General features: G+C 34.6%; 1 long non-coding RNA gene across 1 annotated transcript; it reads right to left on the reverse strand.

Annotated features, from left to right (window-relative positions):
• Positions 1–18,691: 18,691 nt before the first annotated feature.
• Positions 18,692–21,449, reverse strand: LOC145579263 (uncharacterized). The gene is made up of 2 exons (XR_014099101.1): positions 21,266–21,449; positions 18,692–19,210 (listed from the first exon to the last, which is right to left on the reverse strand). It is a non-coding gene; the product is annotated as an uncharacterized LOC145579263 (long non-coding RNA).
• Between the last annotated feature and the right edge of the window lie 3,712 nt (positions 21,450–25,161).

The following is a 25,161-nucleotide window of genomic DNA, read 5'->3' on the forward strand; positions in this document are numbered from 1 at the left end:
TCGGGAAATGTGCCCCTGATTAGGTCACTCTAACCTAATCCTGCTGGGCTACGCCGAATTACGGCTTTCTCGGGATTTGGGCCCTTGAAGGCCGCCTTTTTCTCCCAGATTCTGGGAGTGACATGTGTTAAATGGAGATTGGTTGGCCCACGTGGCATGGGTAAAATTACCCAAAACATTTGCCATTTACAGATGTGATGTGGCGTGCCATGTGGCATTAGTGACACATGTCACTCAGCCACCTAAAATAGTAATAATAAATTTATTTATTTATTTATTTATTTATTGTACTGTGAAAGTTTAACTTTTCATATTCCGGGGAAAATTACATGATTACCCCTGCTTTTACCCCTCTATAAATACAAAATTTACCCCCCCCCCTTATTTTGGACGGTTCCAAAACCTTTTAGAGAGAGAAAGTTAAAAAGTTTTAGAGAGAGAGAGAGTCTGACTTTCGTCTGTGTGTGAACACAAACTTTTCTTCTTTTCCGCCTGCCCCAGCCGGTTTGACAACCGCCTATGCCCCACACAAGCAAGGTCGTCTTCAACAGCATTTCTCAGCCGGTCATCACTGCTTGCCCTTCTTTCAGAGACAAAGGTACCGCCTCTACCCCTTTCAGCTCATTCTTTACATTTGTATCATTTCATTCAATAAATGGACTCATCACCAACACACACGACACGCCCTAGGTCAGTAGTCAGCCGGTCTCCTAGTACGGCAGAGTCTAGGACTGGGAGTGCCTACTCTGGGTGCATGGAGCAATTTTGTACTCCCCAACAGACCATCTATGTGTCTGTGCAGGACATGATGGCTAGAACTAAATAGACAGCCACCAGACGCCGTTGAAGAGACGGTACATTGGAAGTGTCGTCCAGTGAAATAACCCCGGTTGAGGGATCAGAGAGGAATGAAGAGTTAGGGGAATATTCCCCGTCTGGGATCCCTAGAACCCCAAGTGATACAATCTTGGGTGAAGTTGAGGGTAGAGACGGTGAGGAAGCCGTCTCCCAAATGGAACTAGATGAGGCTGGCCCCGAAGATAGAGACGGGGAAGAGTCTACATCAGGCTCGGGATCGCCGGCGAGGAGGTCTCCCAAGAAGGTGACGGGGAGATCTCCGCCTCAGGGTCTAGCTCTAAGGACGATAGCGATGGCCCTCTTTCCCCGCTTGAGGAAAGCGAGGCTAAAGAGAAGAAAAAACGGGAGGCTAAGGATGATCCCTTTAATATCCATATCTCTGCTAAGGATAAGAGGATCATGCTAAAGGGAATTGAAAGCTTTGTACAAAAGCGACCTTTAGGAGAAGGATACACCATCCGGGTGCCGCCTGAGCTGGGCACCATCTCTTGGAAGGATGACCAGGAGAACGTCAATGCCTATTTTGGCTGTTACGAGGCGACGTTCCTGGCTGGTCTCTAGTTTTCGCTTCACGATGTTGTGAAGGCCATACTTAGGGGTTATGGCCTGGGCGTCTGGCAGTTATCCCCAATTCGTAGGCTAACATTCTTGGGTATGTTGCTGCCTGCGAAATGCAGAATTTGAACCCCGGCTGGGAGGCGTTTGCTCATATGCACTATCTCAGTCGCAACCCAGGCGGGTGGAGAGCGTGGTACACATTGACCACCCTCCCTCAATATCAGATGACCTTGGACAAGGTGTCCAAATATGACGGCTGGAAAAATCGTTTCTATGTGCTGTCTGTCCCACTCATCGTGAAAACCGAGAGTTGCGCCGATATAATAAAAAGCTCAACCTTCTGGGTCGCAAATGCGCCTTTCCCCGGATTCCAGGAGATGATTATGACAAAATTATGGAAACCAAGTTCTTTAAGCTCAGGCCACAGACTCTCTCAACCGGGGATGTAATAAATTTTCCCAATAACTAGATTCTCATGTACGCATGGTTTAGAGACGAGGCGTTCTTGTCCGCATGCAGGCTAAGCACGATGTTTCCAAAGCGTATGTTTGCTACACATTCGGCGGAATGCCGCTTGTACTATTGCTCTATCAACCAATTATGATTTTATACTAAGTGTTTGTTTATTATTTTTGTAGAAAAAGCTTTGAAAATGGTCGCGGACGAGAAAACCCCCAAATGGTCTTCTGCCTAAATCCAGAAGGACCTGGCGGAGGCTAAAGCCGCCAAGCTAAAGGTTGAGGTAAAGAACCGTCTAGCACCCTGACCTGATTTTCAAATAGGTATTACATGCTTAATACATCTTTACTTGTAGGGTGGAGAGGCTCCTAGGTCCTTCACCAAGAACCTTTTTAAGGGGATGGGATGACACCGCCTCCACTCCAATTAAGCCTGCAAAGTCTGCCAAGGCAGCTTCAGGTAAGACGGACCTAGAAGGCTCTTCTGGGAAACACAGCCTGCGCATCGGGGGGAGGAACACTGCCTGCGCATCCGGCCTCTCTGCGCCTGTGGGTGGTGCAAACCCACTGACTTTTGAAGGTATATATAATCCCTTTGAATCTCCGCCTGAGCTGGGATGGCCCTTGTGAGTGAAATCTCACTCTCAACAAACCTCTTTGTCATACAGCCGGCATCAAGCTGGTGCCACCTATAAAGCTCACTCACCCCCTTTCACATATGGTGCATATCAATCTCCTCGATGGCCGGAAGTGCAGGCGTATGCCAAGGCCATGCTAGCAGCTGTCCCCAAGAAGGAGAAGGACGCCATCCCTGGCATTAAGAGGTTCAATGTTGAACGGATCACTGCACTCCTGTCTGAGGTATGATTGATTCCTTTTCGAGAAATATTAAGTATGTAATTTTTTCCCGCATGGTTTACACCGTTTGTGTTTGCAGGCTATGCTCAGGTTTGATGGGCTCAAGCGGCCGTATGCCCGAAAAAGAGAGGAGGTAAAAAGAGCAACTAGATCAGCTAGGGATTCTCAGGATGTTGTTGAATATCAATGTACAATTAATGAACTTGAAACTAAAGCCGTCTTGATGCAACAGGCGGATCAAATCAGAGCCCTGAATATTGCTTTGAATGAGGCTAAGGAGAAGGCCAATACGGTTGAGACCAACCTCAAGAAGGCACAGGACGATCTCAAGGCCTTACAGGGTGTTTTCAAGGAGAAAGCAGATCTCAAGGTGGAGGTTGAGCAACTGAAGAAGGATGCGGAGCAGGTCCAAATGAACATCAAAGCAACAATTGAGGCTGGGCAAGACCGCCTGGTTGCAGAGAATGAAGAGGACTCCGACACTCGAATGAAGATCGCCTGGAATGTGCTCTACCCAAACAAGGATTATGGCATTTGGGCTTTGGCTTTCTAATACGCTGAGGATATAGAGTATAGGAGAGAGAAAGGAGAGCCGGAGCCTGAGTCCTTTGAAGCCTGGGCAAACGCCGAGCTTGAGGAGCCTGCTAAGGAGCTTCCCAAAGAAGGAGAAGCAATTGATCTCCAATCGGATGGGGAGGATCCCAAGAAGAAGGACCAGGCGGGCCAACCTTAACTTCTAGCGGCAGTATGCCAATTTTTAGTTTTTTTCAGCCTGTGTGCCGAGTATTTGAACGTTTCATCAACAATCTTTATATTTTCCACCGGATGGTTATCCGGTCAGACAATTCTCCCCGGCTCTTAGTGGCCGGGTTTATATATGAAAATACCAACTGGGTCGGTTTGCTTTGCAGCTTTGATTTTAAATTTTGCTCTTTAATTTTGACTATATATGTTTGAGTGTGCCTATCTTATTAAAAGCATGCGGTAGTCAGTATACCGGCTATTGTTGCCCCTAGCGGTTGTGTGGTTGGTTTCAGTACTACTTTAATTGATTGACTTAGGGATTTTTGATACTTTAAGGAGTATGGAATGTTCCTAAGTCAATAAATCACAGTAGTGATTGCCCCAAACCAAGTACACAACCGTCCACAAAACTAATATGTAGCCGCTTTACCTAGTCGGGGAATTAGATAGACTATTAGCCTTACTCCTCCGCCTGGGTATTCCCAATTCGATGAGCTGTTTTTTAGTTAATCAGGCAGCAATTTGCCGCCTGGCAGTTGATGAAACGGGGGACAAATGGTCCGCATGACATATGGTCCCTGGGCAACTTTAAGGTCGTCTGAGGTACCCGTAATCCATTGCACTTGACCCAATGCCCCATTGGGGGAACTTGTACAATTTCATCGAATAGTCTAACTCAGAACTTCGGTTATTAACCGGCTAATGTCATTTGACATCCGGTTTTAAGCTTAATCATTCTTTTGACTATTTTGGTCAGACAATTATGAGTTAACCAATTAAGTCGTTCAATGTTTACCGTCTGCATATGCTTGCAGAGCAAACGATAGAATGCCCTCTGCGACGATAACATCCGGAGGGGCATCGTCGGACGCCATACTCATGTTGGAGCAGAAGAATTTATAAATTTGCATCCGGCCATTGGCCACAATTTAAATATCGATTTAGCCACTAAGTTTTTAACGTAGCTTAATTTATTCAATGGACCGTCTGTGTTTTGAACAGACGGTAATTTATTGTTGCGCATGTATATATACAAGACAACTAAAGGATTTAAAAACAAAAAACAACTTTTTTCATTGATAGGCTTTTCATTTACAAAAATTTACAAGTCTCAGAAGTAGTACTTTTTCAAATTGCCTACATTCCAAGTCCTGGGCAGCCGCCTACCGTCTGGAGTTTCCAAGCGGTAGGTGTCGTTTCTTACTTCCTCATAGATCCGGTAGGGGCCTTCCCAATTAGGAGTTAGCTTCCCTTGCTCATTGGCCCTACTGGTTGCCTCCATCTTACGTAATACAAAGTCCCTAACTTTCAAGGGTCATTTGTGCACTCTCTTGTTATAGGCACGAGTCATTATCAGACGGTAAATCTCATGACGCAAGGCAGCATTGCCCTGCGCTCCGAGAGTGAATCCAACGCTAGACGCATGGCCTCCCAGTTTTCCTCTTCATCGTATAGCATGACTCGTAGAGTCGGCTCATATTCTTCAATAGGCAGGACGGCTTCAACACCGTATACCATGAGAAATGGGGTTTCACCGGTTTCCCCTTTTTCAGTTGTCCAGATGGCCCATAGGACATGAATGAACTCTTCTTCCCATAAACCACCGGCTCTTTAAATTTTCTTTTTGATACCGTCTGAGATGAGTTTGTTGAAGGCTTCAATTGGCCATTTGATTAGGGTCGGCCGACTGATGCAAAACAATGTGAGATCCCTTGATCTCCCAACCAAGTTTTAAGCTGAGGCGTCTCAAATTGAGGTCCATTATCAAACACCATAGACATAGGTACCCCAAACCGGGTGATAATGTTCTTCCAGATGAAGGAGATGACATCCTTTGTCTTGATGCCCTTGACCGGCTCTGCTTCCACCCACTTGGTGAAATAATCCACAGCCACCAAAATATAGCGCTTTCCGCCTGGTGCAAGCGTATAAGGACCCAAAATGTCCATGCCCCATTAAGCAAACGGGAATGGGCTGTGGATTGCCGTTAGATCAGTAGCCGACCGATGGATTAGCTTGCCAAACCTTTGACACTTGTCACATTTTTTAACAAACTCCATGGCATCTGACTCAAGAGTTGGCCAGAAATAGTGTCGCCTGGCTCTGACGGCCAAAGATCTGCCGCTTGCATGAGAGGCGCAGTATCCCGCATGCAATTCTTCGAGAACTTCTTTCCCCTTTTCTAGGGTAACACACTTCAATAGAGGCTCCAAAAACCTTGCTTTGAAGAGTTCTCCTTTTCTCATCTCGAAGTTTATAACCCGCTTCTTTATGACGGCTGCCTACTGGGGTGAATCAGAGAGCGTGTCGTTTGTCAAATATACCCGGATGCCATCCATCCAGGTGGAGCTCCGGTCAAGTACTCCAATGGGCTCTTCATCAGATATGCTTCGTTTTCCCATCACTTCCCAAAAGACTGACCGAGGCATATCACTGGAGGCGGAGGATGCCAATTTTGACAGATCATCCGCTTGATTGTTTTCAAACCTAGGCACTTGACTTAGATGAAATTCTTCAAGTGTCCCAGCTTCATCTTTGACCGCCTTTAAATATATATTTGTAAATACATAATAATAATTAAAATATTCTAAAAACATATGGTATAGAAAGAAATTAAAAGAGGGAGAGATAGGAAACGAGAGGTCTATAGCTGGACCCCACCTAATTTTTGGTTAAATTGTCTCACATGATGGGGGACCACATGTTGATTGTTCCATTGTAAGCTTATATAGTACTCCCTCCGTTTTTAAATAATTGCTCCACTTTTCTTTTTCGACTGTTTTTAAATACTTGCTCCATTTCCTTATTTGGAAAGCTTTTACAATATTAAATTAATTTCTCTCATCTAGTGGACCGACCATGATCATATTTTATTATTTTCATATTCTCTCTCTCCTCCAATTTTCTCCACTACTTTTGCTTTTTTCAATTTTTTATTCTTCCACCTACCCCACTATCTCCATATTTTATTATTTTCTCCAATTTCTCCTAAAACTCCGTGCATAGAGAAATGGTGCAAGTATTTAAAAACGGAGGGAGTACCATTGAATATTCAATGTTACTATTTATGCATAATTTATTACAACTGAATGCATATATAATACCACTATATGCAATATAGTATCATCGTATGTTCAATTGTATTATTTGATCATCCAATGATACCACTCTCGTACATATATGTTATTATATGAATGCCCCTTATTATGCATTTTTACATGCATGATAGTCCTCTATTACTACTTCCCCCACAAAAGAAAAATAAACCATGATGATTTGATAAATGTTATCCGAAAACATATCTTATTGTAGATGATCGAGTAGAATAAAATCCACAAACTAATAGAAAGAAGAGTAAAAGACTCTCACGAATGAAAAAAAAAAAAATACTTCCTTCATTTTTAAATACTTGCAACACAGTTTTGTGACAAGCATTTTTAGGTCGAGATCATATAATGTAAATGACTAAATTAATCAAAATAATTTTTATACATGATACCTAACACTTCTCTAATCCTAGTGTTAAAATTATTTTGGAAAAAAAAATATATTCTTTTACCTTTACTAATCATTTTTTAAAATTTTATGCCTAAAGGCTAAGTTGCAAGTAAAAGTAAATCTAGAAAGTATATACACTATTATAAAAACAATAAATTAAAATTAATATATAACTGTTACATTAACATAATATTAAATGAGAATGCCCCAATTTCTCATAGTGAGAAACAAAATTTATTTCTCACATGGCATTTTCGTAAAGAAACCAACAACTTTATTCATCTTTATTTAAAGTTGTTGATTTATTCACGAAAATGCCCCCATGAGAAACAAAAAAAATTTCGTTTTTTAGGAGAAACAGGGAATTTCCCATATGAAATAGTCAAATAGGAAAATTCTCAACGGTGACCCCCAACGTCTGCTACGTATACATAACGACCCTCTTGAAAATCAATTATACAAAATGACCTTAGTTAAGAATTTTATCCCATTTATAATCTTATTTCATTAAATTGTTAATTAAAACTAACCATGGTTAGATTTATAACCAAATAAAATAAAATAAAATAAAAATTTCAAAAAAATAAAAACATTTTACAAAAATTAACCACCACCAACCATTCACCCACAACATGACTTCCACTTTCACCACCACCTTCATCGAAACCCTAACCTTACCACCTGATCACCTCAGTCGAAACTCTAGCACCACCGCGAAGCTAAAGGTTAGGTCGTTAGAGGAGACCGAAAGAGCGAGGTGATCAGAGTTTTGGTTCGAGTTTGGGTATTAGCGAAGGAGAGAGAGAGGGAAATTCGTGGGCTATGGCTGGAGGGGGAGCGATTGTCGGATTGGAGATGTCTTAGGAGAGAAAAAGGGAGGTTCGTGAGGTGTGGTCTGGGTCGGTCAAGGTGGGGCCGACACAAGGCAAGGCCTTAAACGGGATCTTGATTGTCTTGACCTTGCTTGTACTTAAGCAAACCATTTTTGGCACTCGAAACTCGAGATACCAAACTGGACAAGAGTTGATTGAAATTGGTTTCGAACTTGCTATTAAGATCATACAATGACGAGTTATATGTTGAAATAATAAAATAGAGATGAGAGAAGGGAAAGAATAATAAAAGTTGTACTCAATCCATTTAAAATTGTACTACATTGCAACATATATATAGTGCAAAATATAACTAAAAATAAGGAACATAATCCCATGATCATTGATCATGCTAACATTAACCCCCACTAAACTAACCCACAACTATTATGACTCCACTAACATTAGGAGTTAACTAACCACTAACAATTTGAAGCAAATATTCCAACACACCCCCTTGCTTTAAATTGGATTACAATGACTATTCGATTTTCATGCTTTATCTCGACGAAATTTTCTTTTGCTTTTACAGCATTTTGTGATGCACATCTCATCACCCAGGCAATTTTGATGGTGCACATTATCACCAACATGATATTCTCGGAGCACTTCTCTCCGCACAACTAATCCTCGACATTTTTTTTTTATTGATGCACTTCTCATCAATTACTTGGTGTTGTTGATGCACATTATCATCAACTTACATTCAATGGAACACATCTCTCCACTAACTCTCTTTGACATTGTCCTCCAATTGACCATGTCACCTTGCATCATACCAAACATCTTTGGTATTATCTTGGAAACCATCTCTGCATTGATTACGACTTCCACACCTTCATGGGCTAAAAGGGAACCCATCAACACACCACATTAACCATTACTTCCATGGTTAAACACACAAAAATATTTCACTCGAAAAAAAATATTGCTCTCAAACAATGAGATCAAGCTTCATTGTTTGTCTCCTTACTCGATATTTTTTTTTAATACTCTCTATCTCTCTCTCTCTCTCTTTTCTTCTTTTTCTTCATCTCTTTTCCTTCCCTTCTCTCCTTTTTTTTTTTTTTTTTTTCTCTCTTATCCCGGATCTAACCTGAAGCTCTTGATACCATGTTGAAATAATAAAATAGAGATGAGAGAAGGGAAAGAATAATAAAAGTTGTACTCAATCCATTTAAAATTGTACTACATTGCAACATATATATAGTGCAAAATATAACTAAAAATAAGGAACATAATCTCATGATCATTGATCATGCTAACATTAACCCCCACTAAACTAAGCCACAACTATTATGACTCCACTAACATTAGGAGTTAACTAACCACTAACAATTTGAAGCATTATAGCAATCGGATTCATTAAAGTTTATGGATGTTGGAAAATTAGCAGTAGAGGTACCAAGCAAAGATAGTAGGATAAACAAGATGAGCAACATTGTGAGTTGAAAAAAAACATTGAATCATCATGAATTGTGTTTGTGTTGAAGCCTTGTAGGATATTTTCAATCTATTGACGTTGAATTTTCAATGTATGCGTGCTAGTGAATGACCTTTTTTTGCCGGCCAGAAGCTAAGTCAGTGGTGGGCCATGGTGGCGGTGATCGAAATTGTGAACCTACTTTTGGCAATTTGGCATTTTTATAAATGCTTTGACAAAGTTATCACCAGTCAAAGTTGCAACTTTAAGAAATTTATACTATTCACATACAATTATTTAATTGTCTTTTGTTTAATACGTTGGAATTTTTGGAGTAGTCATGCATTATTAGCTATGTCTCGAAATATACTTTTATTAATATCAACTTATTATAATTTTTATTACAATATAATTTCGGATAAATAAGTTATAATATGTGTATTAGTAAATGTGAAATTTCTTTTTTTATTTCATTTTGAAAAATCAAAGAAAGTAGTGGTACTATGTATTATTCTAGTACTCCATTAGTCCCCTTATTAAGTACCTGTTATTTTAGTTTGTTGTCCCAAAATTAAGTGACTAAGCTATTTCTTTTTTGGTTAAATTAGAAAATAACACCACAAAATTGTCACGATTTTGATTATAACACCACTAATTTTAAAACTTTTATCATAACACTACCAAAAAAACCAAAAATTTTAATTTCACCACCACTTAACATTTTCATCCAAAAAACCGTAAGTGGGTCCCACATTGTACACATGTCAATTATGTATTGGATTAAAAAAAGATTTTGTTTTTAAAAAAATTAAAACCCATATAATTACCCAACCACCATCAGCACCGCTAGTTCCTACCGCCGTTTCCAACCAGCCCCCACCGCCGCCACCCAATCCCAACCGACCACCCTCGACCCACAAAAACCAGCCAGCCGACCACCCTCGACCGTCGAAATCAGCCCAACCATACCCCACGAAATAACCAGCCCTGATTTGGTTTCAGGTGAGGGTGAGAGGAGTAGGGCGTTTTGTGGGTTTGGGTATGGGTGTGCTGGTGTGGGTCGGGGTTTCGGCGGTTGGACGATGACTTTGGGTAGGGTAGAGGAGTTCGGCGTCGGTGACTGGCTGGTTAGGGTTGGGTTTAGGTGGTTCGGTGTGGATTCGGGTCGAGGAGACGAAGTTGGGGCTGGGCTGGTTTGGGTTGGAGTCTGGGTGGTTCGGCGACAATTTCGAGTCGGAGAGACAGCGATGGAGGCTGGGTTGGGGTGATGGTCGTGCAGGGTACGGTTGACGGCGATGGGAACCGGCGCCGGTGGTGGTGGTGGTGGCTGGGTTGGGGTGATGGTCGTGCAGGGTACGGTTTTTTTTGTGGTGTTATAATAAAAGGTTTTTTTTTTTTATTTTGTGGTGTTATAATCAAAATCGTGATAATTTTGGGGTGTTATTTTCTAATTATTCCTTCTTTTTTTTATTTCATTTATAATTCCATACATGTGTACCTCTACTTTATTTCTTAAACTAGTTTTGTGTCACGTGCGATGCCCGGGTTGTTTATTGAATTTTAATATAAATTTTTAATCTATATGTCAAAATTTAAAATATATCATTGAAACAAAATTAGTTAAAAATTGATGTGCTTTTGTGACGATTTGCTCTCTAGTAGGCATGTAATGATTAATAATAATGTTGGTAGAAATGTTTGATTTAATACATTTAAAAAAATAAAAATTTAGCAAAAAATAAATTAAATAAAATAAATGTTAAATGTCTATTGGGTTGACCTGAGCCCAAAACTTTAGGCTTTTATACTTTGAACTACTTCCTTCGCTCCAAAAAAAATATTATAATATAAAAAATAAATTTATATGATAATTTTGAGAATTATAATCTAATAATTTTTTTTGAATAAAATTATAATTCAATTTTTATATCTCAATTATTGGTATTTTATCGAAAATGAAACTCTAAACTAACAATTTTATCCTAAAATTCTATCCAAATAGAATTCTAAACTAATTTTTTTTTTTAATCTTTTGAAGCCTATTTGAATTTATCCAACGTGATGCAACACTTGGCGAAAAATTGGAAAACACCAAGTGTCGTTGTCTCATGACCTGGCTAAAAGTTTAGCTTTATATTAGTTATATGATACCCTTTAAAGTTAGTACCTGTAATACTAATTGCATAAACCAACAAAATAATTTAACATATTTTTATTATATATTGTCTCCATTGGAAACTAAAATGTAATACTTTTTGTAATTATTGGTTATGTACTTCACGCATGATTTCATTCTTCTTTCATTTATCTTATATTTATACTACATATTAAAAAGACTTCTCTTTTTAAGGAACAATGTCATTTGACACTCTTCAAATATGTGCACCATGTCACTATGCTACATCACTATCCAAAATATGTGCACGTGTAAGCTTGCCACTTCATTTAACAAAGTAAATTATGCATTGAGCTAGATTTGAACCTGTAACCTCCAACACATAAAGGTCATACATTTGCCTCTTTTTTTTTTTTTTTTTTTTTTTGCTTGTTTTTGGATTTCATTTTATAGTATATAATTTATATATACAAAGTATTATAAGTCTTCAAACCTCTAACTACTCCCATTTAACCATTTAATCAAATACCGCCTTGTTGATAGTGATTACTAATGTGTTATTAAACTATTTGTAATGAATACTTGTCTTCGTATTTTTTTTATCTCTTTAATTATGTGTGCCTAAATTCTAATTTTTTATTTTTATTTTTATTAATTGTTTGGAACTAAGTTTCCAATTTTATTTTTATAGGATACATTGTAATAATTTTATTAGTCAAAGAAAGTTTTTTTTATTATTTTTTTTTTTATTTTTTTTAATATAACCCAAATCTCTTTACATCTACTATCAATTTGTTTAAATGCTTATTATTTAATAAATCATATTTATCGATTATGGGGATTACATACCTTAAAATTGTGGTTTACCAACAAATTTTTTTTTGGTTAATAATTTTCTTAATATGCAATAAAACTTTTAACAACTCTTCTTTTCCCATATAAGAATATTGTCATATCTCATGCGCGATTTCAAATATATAAACAATTTATGTGATCAATTTGTTTTCTTATAACTTTTGTCGATTATTAAACATCTAAAAATTTGTCCCCCCGGATTACAAATTCTGGCTCCGCCAATGAGCATAAGAATTTTCTTTCACACAAAATTACGTAGCAAATTGTTATATTTATGTATTTGGATTTTTCGCCCTTCCTCGATCAATTCTTGTTTGATTTTGTTAAATGCATTTTCATTATCGTCAATTGTCATTTAGATGTTGTATGACTTTAATTATTAGAATTTAATGTCCTTTTAGACTTCTTTTAAAAAAAAAAAGTTTTAATTTACGTATTGACAAATATGATTTTCAACTAATTTAGAATGAAGAAAGTATATGACATTGGTATGCGTCATATATATGAAAACAGACTCCTCCTAAGCGTGTTAGGATATTACAAGGTATATCAATATGTCCTAAAGCTAATGTCTGATTGTCCAAATGTCCTTAGCTCCGCTTTGTTAGGGTAAGACCGAGGGCTCTGCTTGTACGTCTGAGAGAGCTGGGCTTGCAAAACAAGGATGGTTAGCTGCCTGGGGGTTTGATCCGGGAAAGCCCCTCTGATGCTTAAATCAGCAAGATTACTTTCTAGAGAGAGAAAAAAGAGAGAGAGAGTACTTAGAGAGAGAAACTAGAGAGAGAAGGATAGAGATTTAGAAAGAAGTTCCCCATCATTATTGAATGATGAGCTATTTATCAATGTACTCTTCAGGTGGTAGACTTATACTTGAGTGTACAGACTAAGAGCAAATGTCTACTTTGTAATGAGTAATGGTAGGCTAGATCATAGAGGGATATTTTCGCCATTTCAGATGCCCTGGGCTTAGACATGGTTTAGGCCCAAACAATGAGAGTTATGGTCCTACGGAGTATAATTAAGTGGGAAAATATTGTATTTGCATCTACGCTTTTTCTTTTTGGTCGTGGATTGTATCCTAGTAGGCATTTCCAGGAAAGGGTTTTTAGACTTTTAACGTGGGTGTACATTCATAAGAAGATTGTTATAATGTATTCTTTTAAGGTTCAATAGATCCACAATAAGTTAATCTTCCTTTTATATACAGATTAAGAGTAAATTCGTACTTTGTAATGAGTAATGGTGGGCTAGATCATAAAGGGATATTTTTGTCATTTCATATGCCCTAGGCTTAGACACGATTTAGGCCCAAACAATGAGAGTTACGGTCTTACGGAGTATAATTAACTGGGAAAATATTGTATTTGCGTCAACACTTATTCTTTTTGGTCGCGGTTTGTATCTCAGTAGGCTTTTCCAGGCAAGGGTTTTAAGACTTTTAACGTGTGTTTGCAACTGTTGTAAGTGGGTGCAGTGTACACTCATGGGAAGAGTGTTATTATATATTCTTTTAAGGTTCAATAGATCTACAAGTTAAACTTCCTTTTATATACAGATTAAGGGCAAATTCGTACTTTATAATAAGTAATAGTGGACTGGATCATAAAGGGATATTTTCATCATTTCAGATGGCTTGGACTTAGACACGGTTTAGGCCCAAACAATGAGAGTTACGGTCTTACGGAGTATAATTAAGTGGGAAAATATTGTATTTGTAGCTACGCTTTTTCTTTTTGGTCGCGGTTTGTGTCCCAATAGGCTTTTCTAGGCAAGGGTTTTTAAGACTTTTAACATGTGTTTGCAACTGTTGTAAGTGGGGGTGTGCAATCATGGGAAGAGTGTTATAAGATACTCCGTATTCTTTTAAGCTAAGGTTCAATAGATCCACACGTTAAACTTCCATTTATATACCAACTAGCTTAGGACCCGTGACATGCACGGCAATTAAAAAAATAATTATATAAAACTGTCATCGACAAAACACAACTTTAACATAGATTGTGTTTTTTTTCTTCTTATTTTGCATATATAAAATTAAACATGGAATATAACAAAATAGTTGATTAGACCATGAGTATATTAAAATTATGTAATGCACCCAATGAGTAGGAATAATAATCCCGTTTCAATGATATTTGGTCAATTTTTTTCCCTAACAAAATATAATAATATGAAAATATTTAAAAAAAATAATATAAAAAGTGCATATATAGATTAGGGTTTATAATAATTATGATGTTAAGCTATATTGTTATACTCCCTTCATTCCATTATGTTTTTCGTATATATTATAATTAGGCGAGAAACAAATTAAAACATTTGCTTAAAAAAAAACAAATTCCCATTTTATATTAAGAAAAGAGATTCTAATCAAAATATTAAGAGAAAATTTGCACCGAAACTTAAAACTATTCTGCATTTAATAGACTTTGTAATAGTGGAAAACATAAATTAGTAATATATAATAATTAGCTAAAAATAAAAAATAAAAAAAAAAGAAAAAAGAATAGTGTTATTTTTGGCCAAGAAAGAAATAGAATGATGTTATATTTTTGTCCAAGAAATACTTCGTATGTTATTAGTACTGAAGTAGGAAGATTTTTAATAAAAATAAAATTTTGAAATTTCTCAATGAAAAATATTGCAAGAACAAAATAACAATAACAATAACAATGATAAAAAATTCATAGGGTTTTCTAAATATTGTTTCACAGTTACCTTATTTTAAATAATCTATATACTATACTAAAACAGGGTACACTAGCTCCATGGCTGACACGTGTCCCTGTTTTAGTTTAGTTTATTTTTGGTTAAAAATTATTACGTGTATATTTGTCAAAAATCTTATTCATATATATTATTGCATATTTTTACATAAGAATATTATATTATACTACGTAATAATTAATTTTATGGAGTACTACATAATCTTTTCCAAAGATAACACATGTCCCTATTTTAGTTTATTATAGTTTTTATTTTAGGCTAATAATTGTTATGGTGTATTTTTTTCAAAAATCTTTTTCATAAATATTATTGCATATTTTTACATAAGAAAATATTAGTAAAGTACTTATTTTATGGAGTACTATATAAGCTTTCTCAATTGTAAATAAACATGTATAAAATCTTTGTCAAATAAATATTATATCTTTAACAAAAAAAACATATTTTGTTTGTATTAGTTTAATGTAGTTCCTTTCATAAGCTCTTTATATCATATGTGTAGGATATTTTATGCTTGAATTAACTTAAATTTTTAAAAAACTCTTTAACGTATTATATTAAGATTACATTCTATTTAAATTAAGAAACTAGCTTAGTTCCCAATATACTATGATTTAGGGCCTACTCAATTCAGCTTAATTTCAGTTCAATTCAGTTCAGTTCAGCTCCAATCAGTTCAGTTCAGTTTAGTTCAATTCCAATATGTTCAGCTCCTAATTTCCTTCTCACATAAAATATTTATTACAGCTCAGCTCAGTTCAGCTCAGCTTCAATCAGTTCATTTCAGCTCCAATAAGTTAAGTTAAGTTCAGTCTGTTCAGCTCCAATCAGTTAAGCTCAGTTCAGTTTAGCTCCAATCAGTTCAGTTCAGTAAATGCGAACAGGCCTTTATTTAAATAAATATAAATACTATTATAATTAAATTCTAATAAAATCAATTGACATAAAATTATGACTATCATTTTTAAAGTTATGACATTGATCTTAAATTAAACATTAATATACCCTACTAATTAGATTTGTCACGAATATTGTTTCTATAAGCCTACATGAGTCAAAAGTACTAACTGTTGAAATATTCTCAAATATACACATTATTATACAGTTGTTAGGCACAATTAAAATTAATCATTGGTCTAATAAGAAAACATAAGCACGTAACTTACAATGATTTGTTAAGAAATCCTAATAACTTTTTTTTTTAACAAATACATAAATCCTATTGATAACTATTTATTATTATATAATAATCTTTATAGCCAATAAAAACTTCTATCCTACATATTTTAGTCAACTTTATATTACAATTTAGTAAAAAAAAACTAGGTCAAAGGATGTTAACTAATTTTACTTTTAAGGACAATGATGGTTATGGGGTAGAAATTCTGTTCAGGGATAATAATGGAAGTAGTTCTTCCAACAAAAGGCAGAGATTGAGTATGAGAAATTTTTTAGCTGCTATATTATTGATGTCAAGAAAGTTATTTGAGCAGTTTTTAGCTAATGTCTACACTATGATTGGGGCTAATAGATTTAACTACATTCGAACACATCGGAAACAATTGAGGTCAAAATTGCATAAGAATTTTGCTAATGCAGTTTTGAAAGGAGACATTGATCCTTAATCTACAGGATTACAATTGTCTTATCTTTGTCATTTACTGATAGTGCTAGATATATGATGCGAAATTTTTAGGATGCCATGGCTATATATATACATACATGTGGTATGGATATCTAGATCTATTTATCACATTTACATGCAATCCAAAGTGGCCAAAAATCACTAGATTTGTTGAAAAGATAGGACTTAGAAGTGAACCGAGCAAATATAATTTTAGTTCAGTAAAAATAATTTCATTTAAGTAACTATAAGGTGAAGTGAAATGGGCTTAGAAGTTATTCTATCAATATAATAGGGGTTAGTTTGTTAGTGTCATATGGGACAAGCGGTCACACAGCGTGACCAGCCGCACAGAAAATACGTTGTAGATTTTGTATATGTCGTCACAGGTGATATGTAAGAATGATATGCATTTTTTTGCATCTCTTATATGCATGTCTTTAAAAAAAAGATAGATAATCAAACAATTGACAAGCGTAAGCATCATTCCGAGATTAAAATTTTAGAAGAAAAAAAAAATTATACTTCGTACTAAGCTTTTAATTTTAGACAGGTAATTTTTGGTTACAGAAGGTGCAATAGGTGTGTGATGATCAAGTGAATTCATCATGTAATAAAATTAAGGTAGTAAGTAGTGATGAGATCAAAAATCCCATTTTAAAAAGTTTCATGTTAAACTTAAAGTGTTTTAGAGGCCAAAGAGGAGAAAAAAAAGATACGAAATTATTTGTGATATACGAAGTACAATATATAATGATCATATTGTTATTATAATGGTAAACTTTTCCAAAAATATTTTGGGTTAGAGGACGGAGATAGTCATTTAAAAGGCAAATTTCTATATGTGGTTGGCCACACCGTGTGGCAGGAGTTACTTGAGTTACTTGGTCAAGGGTTACTTGAGGGGTTCAGTTAGAAGTTACTTGAGGGGTTAGTCAAGGGTTAGTTAAATACTTGGTCATGAGTTATTTAAGAGGTTACTCGAGGGGTTACTCGATCATGAGTTACCTGAGTTACTTATTCAGGGTTTACTTGTGGGGTTCGGTCAGAGGTTAGTTGAGGGGTTCGGTCAGGGGTTAGTTACTCGGTCATGGGTTACTTAAGAGGTTACTCGGTCAGAGATTACTAGAGGGGTTACTTGGTCATGAGTTACTCGAGTTACTCGGTCAGGGGTTTACTCGAGGGGTTCGGTCAGGGGTTACGAGTTACTCGATCAGGGGTTATTTAAGGGGTTACTCGGTCAGAAGTAACTCGAGTAACCCCTGACCGAGTAACTCGAGTAACCTGGACCACACGGTGTGACTAGCCACACAAAAAAATCCTCCCATTTAAAAATGAGGTGGCCAGTGGCGCAAGTAGAAATAAGGGAAAAAATATGACTTAATTTGGGTATTGATTGTTAGTTCATTGAGTTGAATCATTTTTCAAATCTTTCCATACAATTTAAAATAAAAAAAGGTTGTTTTCAAGTAGTACTTCGTACATCATTATTTTGAGGGTTAAAAATATATGATTAAGACATATTTATAAGTAAATTCATTATTACTCATTAAATATTTTTATTTTAAAATTTTTGTAAAATGAATATAAGTATCAAGATTTGTAAGCCGTGCATCACACAGGTACTATACTAGTTCATATTATTAATTATAAAGAATAAAATATATGATGTATTGTGCTATTTAAAGATATGGCATACGCAGTAATATTTATAAGATATAAAGTAATAGATTTGGAAAATATTTTATTACAAATAAAAAAAGTATGTGAATAAAAAAAATCATAATTATACGATGAGTGTATATTTTGTGTATAAATTATACTAGGTAACAATGGATAGATTAAGAAATTAAAAAAAAAAAAAGGGGGGGGGGGGATTTTGGAGGGAAAAAACAACACCAGAAGTGACACGTGTCATTACTGATGTTTGTTTTAGTATTATAAAATATTGATATACGTATTCCTTTTCTTAATACAACTGATGTTACAAGTTTATGTACTAGCATAAACAGTGAAGCTTGTATGTTATTTATGATGCAAAAAACCAAGATAGATATCAATATATAGAAGTGAGAAACACTACATGATACACCCAAGACATACAACTTTGATGGAGAAACATTAATTAAAATGATAGTGTAATATTACGTATCACTTATCTATTTGTTTTACATTCTAGTACAAATTCCATTCCAAAATATTGAAACACTTTGTAAGAAAAATATTGATGAAGTAAGAGATATACTGCAAAAACATGGATGACTGTAATAAAAAGATGGATGGACGGACGGTTAAGAAATACCGAGGGAATGGTGTAAAACTGTAAATATTGTGAAATAATAAGTGGGGTATAACGAAAATGGTTCACCAAAATTGGAAAAATAAATGTGTATTAAAAATATAACATGTATGAAATCGGAAATCTCTAAATCAAGAACATTAGGAAACTGAGGTTGCATTAATTACACCCGTTACATGGAACAGCTTGATACCCAGGACTTGTTTAAACCGGTGGATTAGGATTACACCCGGTACATGGAACAGTTGGATAACCAGCAATTGTTTGAACTGGTGGATTAGGATAGTACTTAACAGGATTACTAGCACGCGTCACAGTATCTGTAAAAAATAAAATGAATAAACTAGTCAAAATACGAAAAGTATATACATACGGAATAATTTGCAATGCACATTTTTTAACAATAAATGGTTAGAAATCATGAATTTAGAATGATTCAAACTTAAAATTCATTAATTTTAGAGAAATTCTCTCTGTTAACCACAAACTTTTATTTTTTCTTAGAGGTTAAGTCTAAAACTTTAGAATATCAATGATAATCACGAATTTATATTACTAAACAAAGGGTAACAATAATGATATTAAAACATCATTATGTGATTAATCAGGGTTAATTTTTGTTAAGTGATAATGAATTTACATTACTACCCTTTAATTTTTTTTTAAAAAAGACAAAAAAATCCAAACCCTCCCCAGTCACCAGCCAACCGCCAGCGCCCTTCCCCTTGCCGGTGCTCAGTTTTTCCCAGCCGACGGCGTCTCAACCGATTCCCCCGCTGGAGACCCCACCACCGACACCTTAATTCCAAAATGAGCACCCCTCCCTCGTTCCCAACCCACCCTCTCTCTCCTCTCATCACTACCAAAACCGCTTCTCAGGGACGCCAAAATCAGCCATCCTCCCTTGCCCAATTCCCTCTACCCTCCTTCCACGATTCCCTCTCCTTCCCCAATTCCATCTCCTTCCCTAATTCCCTCTCTTTTCATGATTAATGGTTGAAATTTCTAAGGTTTTTGGGGCAAAATTATCAGCAATTTCCAATCGTTATTTGCTTGATTTAGGGTATTTTAGGGGGTTTTTAGGTCGATTTTTGCTCGAAAATAGGAAGTTTTGGCTCGGATTTGCTCGAATATGGGGGGTTTTGGCTTAGATTTGCTCTAAAATGGGGGTTTTTGCTTAGATTTGCTCAAAAATGGGGGGTTGGGGTTTTGCTAGGTTGGTAGTCCGGAGGTGGGGAAGGCTGGACGGCGACAGGGGGAGGAGGTGGTTGGTGGCTAGATAGGGGGCGGAGGTCTGCTGGGGTGGGGGATGCGATGGCTGGTGGCTGGAGGTGCAGTGGGGATCGGAGGAGGAAGGAGAAAGGAGGAAGAAAGTATTGATTAGGGGTATTTGTGTCTTTTCGCAGTCCAATAGCTAAACCATGGTTAAAGAATTAATAAACTGTTTAACTTAAGTTATCATTGGCTTAGTAATATTAATTTGTGATTACCATTGATATTGATAATAAAAAGTTTCACACTTTACTATTGAGAAAAAAATAAAAGTTTGTGGTTACAACAGAGAATTTCCCTTAATTTTAAAGTATAACAATATCACTTTTTTCTTCTTACTTACAATACTTTTAATTTTTTCATTGTGTTACTTCACTCACTAATAAAGTTGATTGCCAATATGCAAAAATTATAAAAAGTTTGGTATCATGCAAGCATAAATTGTTGTAAAATAAGATGTTTTCAAGAGTACACGGAAGAAAGAAACAATAAGGTCGAAAAGTTGATCTTATAATCAATTGAACAAATATGACGTGTCTTGTTGCAAATCACTAACTTAAAAACGAAATTCTGGCGCAATCATGATGTCTAATTGTATTTGCCGCACATTCGCTAATGTTTACACACTACTCTAGCTCACAAAGGCACTTTTGAGTGAGAGGTTGGAGTCATATAAACTTATGCCTAAAGAGAGGAATGTGTTTAGCTTTAATGTATTTGAATGCAATCTTGTGCATGTATTAACTGATTTTCACAACCATGGAATATATAGTCAAACAAGGACAATATCAGAGGTTGGAGAATCTAAAAGGACAAAGCCTCAGATAAGATATTGAGAGGAGTTAATTACCCTCTTTAAACATCCCATTAAGTGGGATTTAATAGAAGGTTACTCAAGGTATCTCTACGTTTATAGAGAATCCAAATGGGAGCTCTCCAAAAGGACAAAGCCTCGAGTAAATGCAAGGTAATATATATATATATATATATATATATATATATATATATATTCTTACTTGATTTAAAAGAGAAAAACAAAAAAACAAATAAATAATAGATTAAGAAGGCATTATATATGACATTGCAAAGAATAAGAAGCTTACGCGTCTTTTTAGTTGAGAAAGTTTCTGCTAGCTGACGAGCTGAAATTTCATTGGGGACTAGAAAAAGAACAGTGAAAATTATGGCAATTACAAAGACCTTAGAAGAAGCCATTTTAATTCACAATTACAACTTGTTTTTGGGTGATACAAGTTCAAGGGTTGATCTTGTATTTATAGCCAATTGTGAGTCTGTGACCTAAAAAATTGGGATTGCAGTCGACCATATATTTAATTTAAATAAATAAATAAAGGAACATAGCTTTTAGAATAATTGTGCCATCAAAGTCATGAAATACAATCCTCCTTAAGGGCATTTGTGGAATGAGGTGTCCTTACCCTTCTTTCCATTCTCATAGGGCCTTAACCTTGGAAAGTCGGATTAGATTGACTTGTAAACATGTTTTTAATTAGTAGACCACATTTTCCTTACCAAAAAAAGCCTAGTTGCATTACTCTTCTGTATTTTTTTTTAGCCAACTAATGTCCTGTGACGTTCGATAAGGTAAATAAAAGTAGAATCATCAAATTAAAATGACATTAATTACAATGATTAACGTGTAATTTTGACATATAGTTTCACAATACACTGAGTACCACTTTAGGAAATATTTTAAATGCTAATCTAACACCCAGGGACGTTCGTTAGCAAGATCCTTTTATCATTTATTTAATTTTTTTTGTTTTATTTAATTTCGTTAAATACAAAAAAAAATATATTCATCGTTATATTGATTTGAATTATATCTATGAAGGTGACAATCTTTCAATATATGTATATATATATATATATATATATATATATATGTATATATGTATATATGTATATATATGTATATATGTATGTATATATATATATATATATATATATATATATATATATATATATATATGAAGGTGACAAAACCATGAAATTTTTATTTGTACATATGAAGGATATGAAGTAATAAAATTCAACCTACTGTACCATTTTAAAACTAAGGTATACATTATTTTAGTTCTTGGAAGAAATTATTATTCCGCAAGTCACTAATCGCTATCATCCAGCGTTTATCTGAATAACTATATTGAAAAACTATGTATGATCAATTTAAAATTCTTGATATTTGACGTGTACTTTGTCTTTTTTAATTATCTTAGGTAAAAATTAGACATTTTCATTGCGTTAATGTTTGAAAAGTTTGAACCTAAGACTAGACTATTTCGTACCAAATAAAGTGTCATATGCAGTCCTGTTACATGTATTCAATGTGCCTTAAATTTAAAATACTCCTATTAGTTATCTAATTTTATTTTATGGCCGCGATTCTCATTTCTATAAGTCGCTCGTTTCTTATAATGCAATAAAATTTTGAAATTTTGCTTTCACTAGCAAAATCATCAATAACTATATACTAAAAGACAATCACCAATAATCAATAATTATATATTAAAAGACACACCAAAAATGACATGTGTAATTTTCTGGTGTGTCTCTATGTTTTTTTTTTCTTTTTTTTTTTAAAAAAAATATTTACATAAATAAAAGAATAAAAAAAAGATTTAACGTATCATATCACAATATATAATGATACCATAAACTTAAGTAAAAATATCAAATCAAATCAAATTCTTAACATAAATTGTTACAGTACATACATTTATGTACAACTCTACCATTTTTATAACAATGATTTTTTTGAAAAAAAAAAATTTGTATATAATTATGTGTGAAAGCTTGCTAGGAAAGATATGATAAAATATTTTTACCAGCTAATTATTGAAAAAATACTGTATAAGAGAATGAATAATAGTGGGTAAAAAGGAGATCTAGAATAAATTGTTACAGTAAAAAGGAGATCTATGTATGGGTTAAATACATATTGTGAGACCCCGTTCACTTCACCTTATTTTTGCTGAATTGAAATTATTTTTACTGAAATAAAATTATATTTGCTGAATTTAAATTATTTTTACTGAACTTAAATTAATTGATTGAACTGAAATTATTTTTTCTGAACTGAAACTATTTTTACTGATTTTCTATTATAATTCTTCTTTAAGAAAACTAAATTTTACTGAGCTGGACATATTTTTATTGAACTAAAATTATTTTTACTGAATTGATATTAATTTTATTGAACTGAACTTATTTTTACTGAACTGAAATAATTTTTACTTAATATTACTTTTTTTTAAGGTGAAGTGAATAGGGTCTTAGCATATTCATTTGGTTAAAAAGAAGAAAATGATATAAATGTATTGGTGAAATATACCGCATATATATAGAAATATATGCGTAGTTTAAAATATTTATTCGGCTAATAATAGACTATTTCATAATAAATTTATTTTTAAGAGCAATAATTTAAAACAGCTATTGAATATTACCGTGCATTACACGGGACCTAACCTAGTTTACAATAAGTGACACATATATTCAAAAGGCTATTTAATTAATTTTCTTTTGTTTTGCTATTTCATTTTCAATAAATCTACACGAGTAGTGTAGATATTCGTCCATTTCCCTATGGTGACATCGTTAATTTTTGTTAATTTTGTTGTTTGTTGTTTGTTTAGGGTTTTTGTGTGTGTTAGGGTTTATCAAACACGTAATCATCTTTTGCCCTATTGTTAGTTCGTTGGTAAAGATTTGTTCGGGATCGCAACGGTTGTCAACCTTTCAAATGCGTTCAAGCGAATCAGATGAAAAGCATCCTTACGGCGACAACAAATCGTTAGGTCGTCTCTCCAAAAGTGTTGTACTATATATTCCAACGATATGTGCGACAGATGTACCACAGTGCAAGATGTTTTCAATTATCGTAGCTTTGATGAAAGGAAATCCTAATTTGATACAATATTATGTATTTGTTAATTTAAACTTCAATTGTAGATGTCGGATGGCTTTTTATCAATGAATTGATTTGTTTCAAACAAAGATGTATGTCTTTATTTTCGATTGCAATAAAACAAGTCACAATAATATACAAAGCGGAATTGTATTTGTGATTCAATTTCATACTGTCAATTTTAAACCTTCTTTTCGTTATTACTGACCACATTGAGTTATCAATCTTACGGATTTTAATGGGTTGTAACCATGCATCATCATTGATAAAAAAAAAACCGTGGTTGCTTTTGTCCTTCTCGTTAAATTCCATGAGCCATATACAAGTTCTTACTATGTCCCATGTCCCTTTTGATTCAATATCAATTCCACATCTTACTATAAGATTGTTAAGCACGTACACACATTTTGAATTGTTTTCTAATGTTCAACAATTTTTACTTGTTGACTTGTTGTCTTTGTAAAATTGTTGAAATTTTTTTCATGGAGGCGGATGCACAATGCTCCATGCATCCGTTTTCTTTTTAAAAAGGCGGAATGAACATTTAATTGTTCAGTAAAGAACATACAATTATTTTATAAAGAACATCTAGCTATTTTATGAAGAATATCACATATAGTTGTATTGTAATGAACATATAGTTGTTTTGTAAAGAACATATAGCTATTTTTTTTTTAAAAAAAAATCAAACTTTAAGTTCTTTATATATATATCTAAAGAACATCCATAATATTAATAAAGAACATGATAATTAGAGGTGGTCAACTTCAGCCTAGCCCGATCTGGCTCGAAAATTAAGCGGGTTTGGACAAACATAAAAATGCATTTTTAGTTAAAAATTCAAACCCGATCCGAAAAAAGCCCGAAAAACCCGCTATATTTTCCGGGTTTGGGCACGAGATATTATGTTAAGGCCTGGCCCGACTCGAATTTTTGATCACCTATAATGATAATTTAATGTGATGAACATTATTTTTATTCAACCATCATAATATAAAACCAAAATTCAAAGAACATTTCAAAATAAACAACTAACATTATTTCACAAATAAAAGTACGTTATACTGA

Source organism: Chenopodium album, chromosome 14 (genome assembly GCF_948465745.1).
Source record: "Chenopodium album chromosome 14, dcCheAlbu1.1, whole genome shotgun sequence".
In the NCBI taxonomy this organism is placed as follows: Eukaryota; Viridiplantae; Streptophyta; class Magnoliopsida; order Caryophyllales; family Amaranthaceae; genus Chenopodium; species Chenopodium album.